The 12,715-nt window shown below is 31.5% G+C and overlaps 1 protein-coding gene across 1 annotated transcript in view; it reads left to right on the top strand.

The window, feature by feature from the left end:
* The window catches only part of LOC129907618 (ATP-binding cassette subfamily G member 4), a 217,799-nt gene extending 205,725 nt beyond the window's left edge, over positions 1 to 12,074 (top strand). Inside the window, exons 10-11 of the transcript XR_008771092.1 lie at positions 10,248 to 10,427; positions 11,512 to 12,074. The gene's annotated coding sequence lies outside the window, so the exon portion shown is untranslated. The remainder of the gene's footprint in view (positions 1 to 10,247; positions 10,428 to 11,511) is intronic.
* The last annotated feature ends 641 nt before the right edge of the window (positions 12,075 to 12,715 follow it).

Consider the following 12,715-nt stretch of genomic DNA (forward strand, 5'->3'; position numbering starts at 1 on the left):
TACACACACACATATATAAATCTGCCACGAGTTGCAACGGACCGCCTGACGGCAGTTTTTAAGAAGCAGTTGACCTTTGAATTTGAGGTAGGAAATTCGTGTTTTTTTTTGTGGTGAAAAATTTGGTGTGTAAAACCAGTTGTGTGATAATTTACAAAGTAAGAGCAAATATTCTAGTTATGATATTATTTTGTTATTACTCTGCGCTTGTCATTTGTTTGTTTAATTAATAAATAATAATTATTGCATTTTTTTTATGTGACTAAGCAGTTTTTTGTTTGTTTTGGGGTTACTTTGCCCCAGGAGCAATTTATTTTTATAATTAAATGTGTTTTTAATTCTATGTATGTTTTTATTGTTTTTAAAAGTGAACTATTTTTTCGTTTCAAAATTGTTATTCATGTTTATTTTAAACTTATTTTGGTTAAATTAATGAAGTTTTCTGTTTTTTTTCTTTAAATTCGTATTTATTTACAATCAATTAATGAAATAAAAGAGGCTGTTTTGTTTTTTGTAAAAAAAAAGAGTTGTGTGTGTACCTACAAATTTTTTTTCTGACAGATTTGAAGCTTTGATCCAGGGCTATTAAAATACAATAATCACTTTGCTCCAGCTCTTTAAATACAGGCAGTATAGTTAAAAACTTCAGGTGGAGCAAAGTAACCCCGTCCCTTGGACTACTTTGCCCCACTTTTCAACTTAAAAAACAAAATATTTTTACTGCTATTTGAATGTTTTTTTTAGAATTAATGCATTATTTCATGTCTTATCAATGAATTAAAAGAAAAAAACAAATAGATACAAAAATGTCTCTACCATTTTTAAGATGTTTTCTAAAAATAGTGCAAAAAACGGAGCAAAGTAACCCCATGTTACGGTATATTTACTTTGGAAGGGAAGAAAAGGTATTGAAGGAGTTATTTAGTGCGGATCGTAAGGGTAGGAAAGATTTAAAAAAGTATTTAGCGCGGATGGTATGGGTAGGAAAGGTATTAAAAAGTTTTTAAGTGTGGGTGGTAAGGGTAGGAAAGGTATCAAAAATTATTTAATGTACGTTGGTAGGTACCAAAATGGAAATTTTTCTTTGATTTTTTTGTGAAAGTAGTAGTAAATATTGAAAAAAAAAATTATTAGCAGCACATGGGTGGTTGGAAAATTTAGGATAAATGGAATATGTATAAAAGGGGAAAAATAAACTGCCCACAAAAAAATTTGGGAAAAGAGGGTGGGTGGGCCAAAAAGTGCGGTGGGTGTCAAAAATCGTGTTTTTTTACGATTTCTGTCAAAAGTAGACCTCCTATCGAAAAAAGTAAAATGCAAAAGTTGTAGGTAGATTGTAAAAGTGTACAACTTTTACTCCAACCATTTTTATATATAGCCTCAAAAATATTGAGAAAAATTCTATACCTACCTTATAAAAGTTTGGAATGCAGTCATTTAGATAAAAACCTTTAATTTAAGATTGTGTGGAAAAATTAAACTTTTGTTTTAGAAAATATTGAGAAAAGTTGAAAAAAAAAAAACAAAAAAAAAACATTTTTCGGATTTCGGACTTCGGATTCGAGCCCAGCGCAAAAAAAACATTAGAAAAATATGCATTGATTTCTATAACAAAAACTTTTTGACTAGTGAAATCGAACAAGGCAGAAAAATTCGATTGCCTTGTTCAATTCACTAGTCACAAGACCAAAAACACTAGATTTTGGAAGTATTCAATTTTAGCTGTATTAAATTTTTGTGACCATTGTGCCGAAAAATAAAGTACCTTCTTTTCTCCTTTACATGTTCAATCCCTTTAAATGCTCAAAGTATAAAAATATTCTATTCAGTAAAAACGTCAAAAATGTCGTTTTTATCTCTTCTTTGAATAGTTTTTCTTAAGTACACTACTGGAAAAAATTAAGGGATTAAAAGAAAATTCCAAATTTTTGGGCAAATTTCAACAGGCCGTAACTTCGAAAGAAATGGTCTACAAGAAATCGATAAAGAAGGAAATTGTAGCTCCAAGTGTCTTTTTTTTGGATTAGAACTTTAAAAATGTTTAACCTCTGCGGTTTTTGAGTAATCGTAGAAAAACCAGCAACAAAAAAATTTTCAAAATTTTTTTAGTTTTTTTTTTTGGTCTACGGGCGTGGAAAATTTTTTTTAACTTAACCACTATAAGGATCGGATACTTTGTTCATTTAGCTTTAATTTGGTTTTTTGAACACCTCGATACGTCCACTTCTCGCCGAGATATCGGTCTTCAAATGGAAAAGGATCCTTTGTGTTTGATTATCGATATCTCAGCAACCAATGATCGCACAGAAAGTTAAAGGTGAGTTTCAAGAACTTGAATGAATTCTCCTTAACGGCTAGCCATTGCTTTTCCAAAAAAAAAATGTTTTCTTATTTTCACATGAATTTGAAAATGCAACAAAAAAAGGGCTTTTTGTGGTTTTTTGGAAAATCGAGCGCTTGATCGAAAATATTGAGGAAACCACTAATGTTAAGTGTGCCTTTTACAGTTTAATATGTCCACAAAAACCCTACAAAAAATCAAATTAATCCAGCCAGTCGTTTTTTTGTTTCACTCGATCGAATTTTTGAAAAAATTAAAGGATCACGTTTTTTGCTCTGAAAAGCTCAATTTTCTTTTCTCATTTTGTAATGAGAAAAAAAATTGTTTTTCCTAGCTTTTTCCACATTTTTGCTCCAGAAAAAGCTTGAATTTAAAACAAAACAAAATTCCAAAAAAAAAAAAAAAATTTCAAAAAATAATTTTTTTTTCTCTTAAACTTTTCAACAGAAAAAAATTCAAAAAAATTTTATTTTTTAAATTTTTTTTTTTTTTTTTGGAATTTTTTAAAACAAAAAGCATCTTGAAGCTAAATAAATAGCATTTGTAAAATTAATCATCATTTTATCAGAAAACAAACCCCAATTTCTAAGAGAAAAATAAAATAAAAAAATTGTAAAATTTTGGTTTTTGAGCACTTAAAATGATTAAGCTATGTGAGACATATGTACATTTACAGAAATCTATGAATTGAAAAAGGTTTCAGTTTGATTTTGTAGTGTTTTTCCTTTTGTTAATTTTTTCTGTTTTCTTGTAACTTTTTTGAAGAAATGGGTTAAAACAACATAGTAATATAAGTTTACTTACTTATTTGACGTTTTGGGAGATTTGTTTCTGTTTTATTCGTCCGTCTCACTGTTCGTCTTAGCCTATCTCACTGATCACACCTTTTGCAAACAGTGAGAATTCTATAATTATAACTTTCGTTGCAATATTATTATAAAATATGTCTTAAAATGTCTTCAAAAATTGGTTAAGATAGCTAAGAAGCTTTCTGAAACATAACAATTTAAAAAAAGTGTCTGACGTTTTGCCAAGTTTCATGAGAGTAACAATTTTTTTTTAAAGCCTATTTTACCTGTAATAGTAATAAATCATTTTATAAACAAAAATTTTCCCACTTTCTTAGAAAAAAATAAAAACAAAAAAAATTGAAAAATTTTGGTTTTTAAACAGTTCCTATGATTTAGCTATTTTACCTTTTGAAATAAAACATTTGGTAGGTACTAAAATCCTAAAACAAGAAGAATATAGCCTTCACATGTTTTTGTTTTGTCATAATACCTACGATAATTTTTTACTGAAATACAGCCTATCGAAAATGACTAAAAAATCACAGTTTTTTTGTTACTTTAATTTTTGGGCTAGTCTATGTGTTTACACCTGAAAGCAATGCATCTGTGCAATAAAATAAAAACAAAACCTACCCTCTCGGCTAAAAAATATTCTACAAAATATTAAATTGTTAGTCTTTATATAAAAAAAATAATCTAAAAAAAGGAAAAAACGGGAATGCAAAAAATCCTTTCACAAGAGGGAAGATCTGGGTAGACGAACTCGCAAAAAGGAAGAAACTCCACCACAGTGATCGTCATCGGCACATTTGCCGTAAAAAGCAAAACAAAATAAAAAAAACAGAAGAAATAAAACGAAAGAGATTCCATTTTTTTAAGGAATTCCCTCGCTCTCGCAACATTTTGCAGCTAGCAACATGTTGATCACATACGACACTTCAAATTTTTGGTTTCGATAACTTCTATGGGATGCGATATCTTTGTATTCTATAATCTTTGCTACTGGGTTATCACAACATATAATAGAAACTGGCCATTCTGCAGACTTCGATAATACAACAGTAATGGACAAGGAAAAGAGAACAAATAAGAGATACACACTTGAAAGTCTACGTATACAACAAAATATAGAGATAACAATGAATACTCAAGAAAATAGAGACAAAAAAATAGCAAGTTATTCTTTGGCATTTAGAGCGGTGTAATTTTCTGTTATAATTCAAATTTAAATTCAAATTGTTTTTCATTTAGTTTTTCTAAAGTGCTGTGATGTATGTTTTTATTTTTCATTTTAACTTTTATTTATTAAATGTCAATAATTTATATTTTTATTTTAGAAAATTCAAAAGTTAATAACTATTAATTTATCTGTCAACTAATAAATGTAACAAAATAATATTTTCATGTAAGTTTAAACAATTTTTGTAATAGTGTAAAAAAATTTTAATATAATATTTAACAGATTTAATAAAATACCAATTTATGTTGAGTTGCGACAACAGATACTTTGAATCGTTCGTTCCCATTAAAACATCATAGACAAATAAAATTTTTGTAACAGTTCTTCTGATGGCAAATTAATTTAGGCTAGGTGTTGGTTATAAGGTGGTAGATTTTTGCTATTATTCCATGGTAGATGTCGAAGGTTGATATTAGATTGGTAACATGGGCTCCAAACACAGCTGCAAATATTCTATACTTGACAGCACAAGAGAACAGTATAAGGTTTTTAACATGTATGGGTCTCGAAATTCTTTTGAAAAACGGCACACAAACCCTAACCTGCATTAACTTTATGTATTACGTGATCAATATGTTTTTGGTCCAATTCCAGTGCCAAGATCACAGAAACTATCAACTCTTTCAAGAGGTTGATTACACAACATATAAACATTTAAGAATGGTAACCGTTTACGAGTAAAAGTCATACACTTAGATACATTTAGTTCCATATCATTAAAACTACACCAATTGGAAACATAAATTAAATCTCTTTGTAACAGTTCAGATTCGTTATTATTTTTGTACGATAGGCGAAGCTTAGCATCATCGGAAAACAAGAGAAGGACCGAGAATTTTACGGTGTTATGTAAGTCATTTATAAACAATACAAACAGAAATGGTCCAATGTGGCTTCCTTGGGGAACACCGGAATGCACAATTATCTTTTTTGATGTTTTGTTTTTAACATTTTGTGTTCTTGAACATAGGTACGACTCCAGCCAAACTAAAAACCAAGGAGGCAGTCCAATAATCTGCAGTTTTTTCAAAAGAAAATCATGATTGACACGATCAAACGCTTTCGAAAAATCCAAGTATGCAACATCAGTTTGATAACCATTTTGATTTTACAATAACATCTGAGCAAAACTCCATCAGGTTTGTTGCAGTTGATTTACCCTTCATGAAACCGTATTGATGTGGCGAGATAACATTTTTGTATTTTTTCTCAATAGTACTTAAGATAATCTTTTCAAATAACTTTGGTATGAATGACAGCTTGGAAATCTGTAATTTGAAATGTTACAATTATTTGCGTTTTTAAAGAGTGGTAAAATAGTTGAAGTCTTCCAGAGGCTTGGAAAAATACCCGTGCGGATAGACAAGTTAAACAGATGACCCAGTGGACGAGCTAAAACATTCATCTGGACCGAATGATAATGAATCTTTTAGTTCAGAGACATGGTTTATTAGTTCGATTTCGTTAATTTCTGGTTTAGCAACGTCAAGTTGAAAAAAGGTTGATATGGACTTTAAATAAATTTCTCTTATATCACAGTTTTTATCACAGGTGTTATTGTAGGTATTATCACAGGTATTGCAGTTATTTTCACGTATTACCACAGTTGTTATGTTTCTTATAAACGCTTTGGAAGAAGTTTGAAAACATATCACATATAGTTGCAGGATCATTAGAAGAACAGTCTTTCTAGGTCATCACAGCTGGAAAATGGTTTGCCTTTCTTTTAACGTTGACAAATTGCCAAAATTTGTTTGGGTCAACCAATATTTAATTTTTCACATTAATTATGTATTCTTGGTAACACGATTTTGTTTTAGCATGAAGTTTTCTCCTTACTGAAGAGTACTCAGTATAGTCCACGGCTGATTTCGATTGTAAGTATTTTCTATAAAGTTTGGTTTTATTATTTCGCAGTTTTTTAATTTCTTTATTTTGGACTCAACGTTTCGGACAGACATTTTTTAAATGGAACACAAAGAGACAAAAAGTTTTTTAAAATTGAATAAAATATTAGTACAACAGCGCTCAATATCAGTTTCTCCACAAAAACTTGTCCAGTTGTGATTTTCCACAAGGATTTTAAATCGGATGCAATCAATTTTTTTAAAATCGGGAATTCGTGCAACACAAAAATTTGATTTTGATGGCTCATCGACTGAATTGGCTGTCAACAGCAGAATGATGAACAGAATTTTCAAACAAAAAATTATCAGCTGCAGAAATTGAAGCAAGTTCGGGTACATCCGTAAAGATTAAGTCCAAAATTTTACCTTTCGAGTTGACGACATTATTTATCTGGTAACACCCAATACTGGCACATTCATCGGTAAAGAAACTCTCAGTTTCCGAAGCAATTTCTCTTAAATCCATAGGAAAAAGAGGTGACATGAAGGATCCTCCTTCTGGATCGGACATCCAATTAACATTTGTTAAGTTAAAATCGCCAAGAATAAAACTATTGGCTGTAGGAAGTTTCTCATTCGCACGAAATATAGCATAGGAGTGAAGTTCATGAACAGATTTTTGAGAAAGGGGAGGGATATACGAACATGTGAAAATAAATTGGCGTTTCATAATTATAGCTTCAACACATACAAATTCGATAGAACTAGTGTTTTCAATGCTAATACAATTAGAATGAAATGAGGAACGAATAGCAATTAGGACTCCATTTCCAATAGACGAGCAACTATTACATGAATTTCTATCACAACGATAAACATTAAAGTCACTGCACAGTATTTCACTATCAAAAACAGAATCATTTAGCCACGTTTCAGATAAAACAATTACATCGTAGTCAGTACAAAAAGATTTTTTATATAAATCATTAAGTTTCGACTTCATTCCACTAGTGTTATGGTAAAATAAATTTAAAGTATTATGGTAATTTAATCGTTTTTTGGATGAACTAAATTATTGACCACAGCTTCATTTAGTTGCGCAAGTTTTAGGGGTCTGCGGGGGCGATGTTCAAACTCGCGCACAAAAACATGTTCAGTCCAAAACTTAGGGTTTATTAAAATGTTGAATATATAGTAAGGTACAGTTAGTTTAAATGAGGAGATCTCTCTTACACTTTGAAATTCATTTTTAAATATGTTAATTCCGACTATGTTGTCATGACCTGAGGTTTTTTGAATATAAGACAAGACATCACTAACAGTAGTTGAAGATTCCAAACGAGTTAAAAATAACACTTAAGGTGGAGGTATAGCTTTAAATTGCAGGGTTTGGTTGGAAGGTTTTTATTGTAACTCAGTTGGACCTGAATTATTTACACTTATATTAGGACTAGGATTAAGAATTTCGTTTAAATGAGTCGATTGGGAAACATTTTCTACTTCCATATCCATGGATTCCGAAGAATTTTTACTTTTGTCACCAATGGTTTTTTGTTTGCATAAATTTCCATTGAAGTAGAGTGCTTGGTGATAGGTAGGTTTTAGGAAGTTTCTTTAATCACCGTCTTTTCCGTAAGGTGAAGCTTTTTATTTATTGCTTCTGATGACTGCTCAGCTTTTCTTTGGTTGCTTCTCGTCATGGGGATTCCTTAACTAAACCAGCAACCAATGCTTTTGTATCACTAAAGGAATTTTGAATTTCAGTTAATTTAAGACTATTTTCTTCAACTTTTGAGCAAAGTGATATCATATTCTCAACATTACATTTATCACAAAAATAGTAAAAATTAGATATATTTTAATTTTATCAAATGTTTTAGAGTCAATTTTACCACAACTTACATGAATAGTGTATTTACAAATACCACTGCGCAAAATTGTTTTTTCATTAGGTAGTAAATCTTTTAAGCACACTAGACAAGCCAAGGTGGAAAAAATTAGTTAAAAACGCAAAGTGTCAACACTGATTGAAATTAATAAATTTGCCTGTTTATATACTTCAATTTTTGGTATGGGTCTGTATTGTGAACACCTAAAAGTATGCAATAAAATCCGATGCAGAGTTTTACTTAAGTAAAATTAATTAATTCACTCGAAATAATAATAAAATGAGAGACTGAGTTATTGTTATAAAATGTCAAACAAATTAATTCACTCCAAGAACAATACAATTATTTCGTGAAAACAAAACACTAGTTAATTGCACAAAATCAAAAGGACATCCAAAAATGCAAATGATAAAGAAAGCTAACAGCTTTATATTCTTAACACTTTAATTAATAACAATTAGTAAATATTAAGTAAAAAAGTTTCAAAGGTAGAGCACAAATAAACAACAACTTAAACGCTTGAGAGCAGAATTGCGTTCTCTCAAGGAGAGAAAGCGGATGGTTATGACCCAAAGGTGATGGTTAATTGGTAGGTAAATTTCTTAATTTATTTGCACCATCTACCGGGAAGATTACGGGGTTTCAAGCTCGTCTATATTTAAAACCGAATTCGACTCCAAGATTTATTAAGGCGAGGAGAATAGCCTTCCCACTATGGCATGTAGTGGCGTTAACTTGAAAGTCAAGTAGCTGAAGGTTTGTTGGTCAAGGTTGACCAAAGCGAATGGGGCAATCCGACTGTCGTGGTCCCTTGAAAAAAATGGTGCCGTTCGTATTTGCGGCTACTACAAGGTCACGGTGAATCCAGCATTGATGGTTGATGTGCACCCGCTGCCAAGCCTACAATAGAAGAATTGTTTATTAAAATGGCTGGTGGAACAAAGTTCACAAAAATAGATTTGTCGACAACTTATTTTCAATTGGAAATACATCCAGAAGACAGGCACATTTTAACTTTAAACACGCACAAAGGTCTCTTCCAGCCCACACGCATGATGTATGAAAACGCGTGTGCTCCTGTCATATGGCAACGCTTTATTGCCATAATATGAGGTTCAACTGGAATAAAACAAAGGAATGAAAAAAGATTGCATCGAATATTGTAATTATGTCATCGACAAAAATTGCATCTACAGAATGCCTAGCAAAATCGATGCTATACAACAGTTTAAACAGCCAACCACAAAATATGAAGCTCGAGCCTTCCTTGAACTTATAAATTATTATGTTCGCTTTATAAAAACATTAAGTAACATTCTTTATCCTTTAAATAGGTTAGTCCAGAACAACGTGGCCTTTTAGAGGTTAAGAAGCAAATGCAGTCGGACACGGTTTTGGCATTTTACGACCCTAAGCTCCCAGTAATTCTTGCGGTGGATGCTAGCCCGGTGGGAATTGACGCTGTTTTTGAGTCACGCGAATAGAGATGGTTCGGAGAGGTCTCTGCAATTTGCTTCGCAAACATTAAACCAAATGCAGCAGCTGTACAGGTATTATATTCGGGGTAAGACAATTTTACCAATACCTGTATAGAAATAATTTACCTTGGTCAGGTAGATAAAGAAGAGTATGCTATTATATTCGGGGTAGGAAAATTTTACCAATACCTGTATAGAAATAAATTTACCTTGGTGACAGACAATAAAGCTATCTCCCAAATTTTTTCCCCTCATATGTTGGGTGGCAGCGAGGAATGTATTTGAAAGGGTTCATGCTGACTTCGCAGGGCCGTTCATGTATTTTGTTCGTACTTGTGGACGCATTCAGCAAATGGCCGGAAGTCCACATCACACCAAACATAACCACACGTACTACAATTCAAATTTGTGAAAAAATGTTTGCTGCTTTTGGGACTCCAAAGATTTTTGTGAGTGATAATGGGACCCAATTCAATTCAAATGAATTTCAATTGTTTTTGAAACGAAATGGTATCGTTCATAAGCAAGGGGTTCCATATTACCCAGCTACAAATGGGCTTGTAGAGCGATTCATTCAAACAGTCAAATATAATATTAAAACAGCAAATTGTAGTCCACATTCTATAAACAATTATTTCAATACCATTTTATTTGCTTACAGGCGAATGATTCATCCAATCACAGGCAAATCTCCGTCGATGCTGATGCTAGGTCGTCAATACAGTCAAAGCTGGACTTTCTTCTGCCAAACAATGTTACGACAGATCGCAAACTCCCTAACAAAATTTTCGCTGTGGGAGAAAGGGCAGCAACACGAGATTATGAGCCGTATGCATAAAAGGTAGCATATGCTTTTACTAGTAAATTTTAATAGTATTTATTACTTTCCATATGCATAAAAAACATAGTAAATGCTGGAAAGGTAGTATTTACTAGAAGAATAGTATTTACTAGTTTTGGATGAATTTTTATAGTAAATACTGGTTTTGGTATGCATAAGAAACTAGTACGAACTTTTACTTTCTAGTATTTACTGGTAATTTTTCAAGTTTCTAAATACCAACTTGAACACTTACTAGTAAAACCTTCTTATGTTAAATGTTATTTATCCTCTTCTTTAGTTGGTCTTCTGTTATTAAAATACCAGTCTTGGCTTGAAACTCAGGAATAAAAAATTTTAAGGCTTCCGCCTTTGCCTTTTTTATATGAGGCTGTTGAGATTTGTTAATAAGTACGGCATACTTTTCTAGTATTTTAACAAACTCTAAGGTTGTTGAACTTTCTACTTTTGCAATTTTTTAACACTCACTTTTAAACTCTTAAATTGTGTTGAAAATTAATTTTAAGTATATTCACTCGATGTTGTAGGTATATTTGATTTTTTTATTGAATAATGAAAATAAATTTTCTCAAGTTGAAAATTAAACGAAAAAAAAAGTATACAATTATGATTAAAAAAGTCAAAGTAATGCAAAGTAAAAATAGCAAAGTAGATTTGAAATAGTGAAGTAAATTATATGTTCTAAAATTAAAATGCTTTTTCGGCATTTGTCCTAAGCGTATCAAACTCCTTTATCGCCTCAAACACCAGTTGTTATTATCAACAAATTGTATACAAAAGATTGGTTACAAAAGAAGAAAATTATAGAACGTTAAAAATACAGAACAAAAAAAGCAACAGCATTTATGTACATAGGTATCTAGTATATACTATTAATTTCAGATGAAATAGTAGTATTTACTGGGATGAATCCAGTATTTACTACTAGTTTATACTAGCTAGTAGAAACTAAGGTTTATGCATACCGAATGTAGTAAATACTATTAGTTTCAGTTCTACTAGTAGTACTAGTATTTACTATACACCTTTTACTACTAGTAATTACTTTTTTTTATGCATATGCCTCTATATGTCGAACATGAAGTGGCAGTTTGGAACTGTGGAAACTATCTTGCGTGATCTACACTATAACATCAAGTTGGACGACAATAGGCGCTGGAAAAGACATGTTGACCAGCTGAGAAAGATAGGAGAAAAGGTGCGTGGATCATCGAATGGCAGTGAGATTACTCGTAAAGCAAAAGGCTTAGATGGAGATCGATTTTCATTATTGGACGAAAGTCTATTAAAAACAGCAGTAAATTGTCAATCGCATGTTATTGAACCGTCTACTACCAATCAATCACAAAATGCTGAAGCTATTATTGCAACGCCAATGCAAAGCAAAGAGAAAATTTCAGAGTTCAGCCGAAGAGCAAAATGTACCCATGCAAAACAACGATGTCAACCTACGGCAGGTACCGTAAAAAATCCATTCGGGTCCATGCATTAAGCCGAATAGGGTATGTGCACCAATCAATTGTTGATCCAAAATAAAAATATTTAGCTGCGCATGCTTGCGCACTGCCGAGATTTTGTACTTTGAAAAAAAATGAAGGCAGAAGGAACAGATTTTCTTTAAAAAAAATGTTTAAATTAAAATTGGTATGCCATTTTGTAGAAATCACCAATCCACATCTAAAAACAAAATTTCAAAAAAATACAATGTCCCGTTTTCGAAAATTTTATTTTTCAAAAAAAAATTTCAAAATTTTTTTAAAAATCCAAAAATTATTTTTTTTTGAAATTTTATTTTTGGCCTATATTTGAGTTATATAAGTGCTTCTTCAAAAAAAGTTTCGTTGAAATCGAATAAGCCGTTTCGGAGAATATAGGATTTAAAAAAAACCATTCTATGGCAGGTACCGTTAATAATGATTTTCCAAAAAAATTTTTTTCATTAGAAGATAGACCTTGTTTTCAAACTTACATTTGAATTTTTTAAACAAAATCGTTGGAGCCGTTTTTGAGCAATTACAGCTTTACTGAAATTGGTGTATGACAAGTACCGTTATTTTTGGCCCAAAAAAATTAATTCCAAAAACCCCTCTGGAGGGTCTCCAAAAAATGCTACATACCAAATTTAAAGTCAATCGGTCCATCCGTTTAGGCTGTAGATCCTTATACAGACAGACAGACAGACGGACTTCCGGGACCAACTTTTTTGGCATTCTCTATAATCGTAATATCATGGAAAAGTGTAATCTGAACTTTTTTTAGATGTGAATTAGTGATTTCTACAAAATGGC

The sequence above is a fragment of the Episyrphus balteatus genome, chromosome 1 (genome assembly GCF_945859705.1).
Source record: "Episyrphus balteatus chromosome 1, idEpiBalt1.1, whole genome shotgun sequence".
In the NCBI taxonomy this organism is placed as follows: domain Eukaryota; kingdom Metazoa; phylum Arthropoda; class Insecta; order Diptera; family Syrphidae; genus Episyrphus; species Episyrphus balteatus.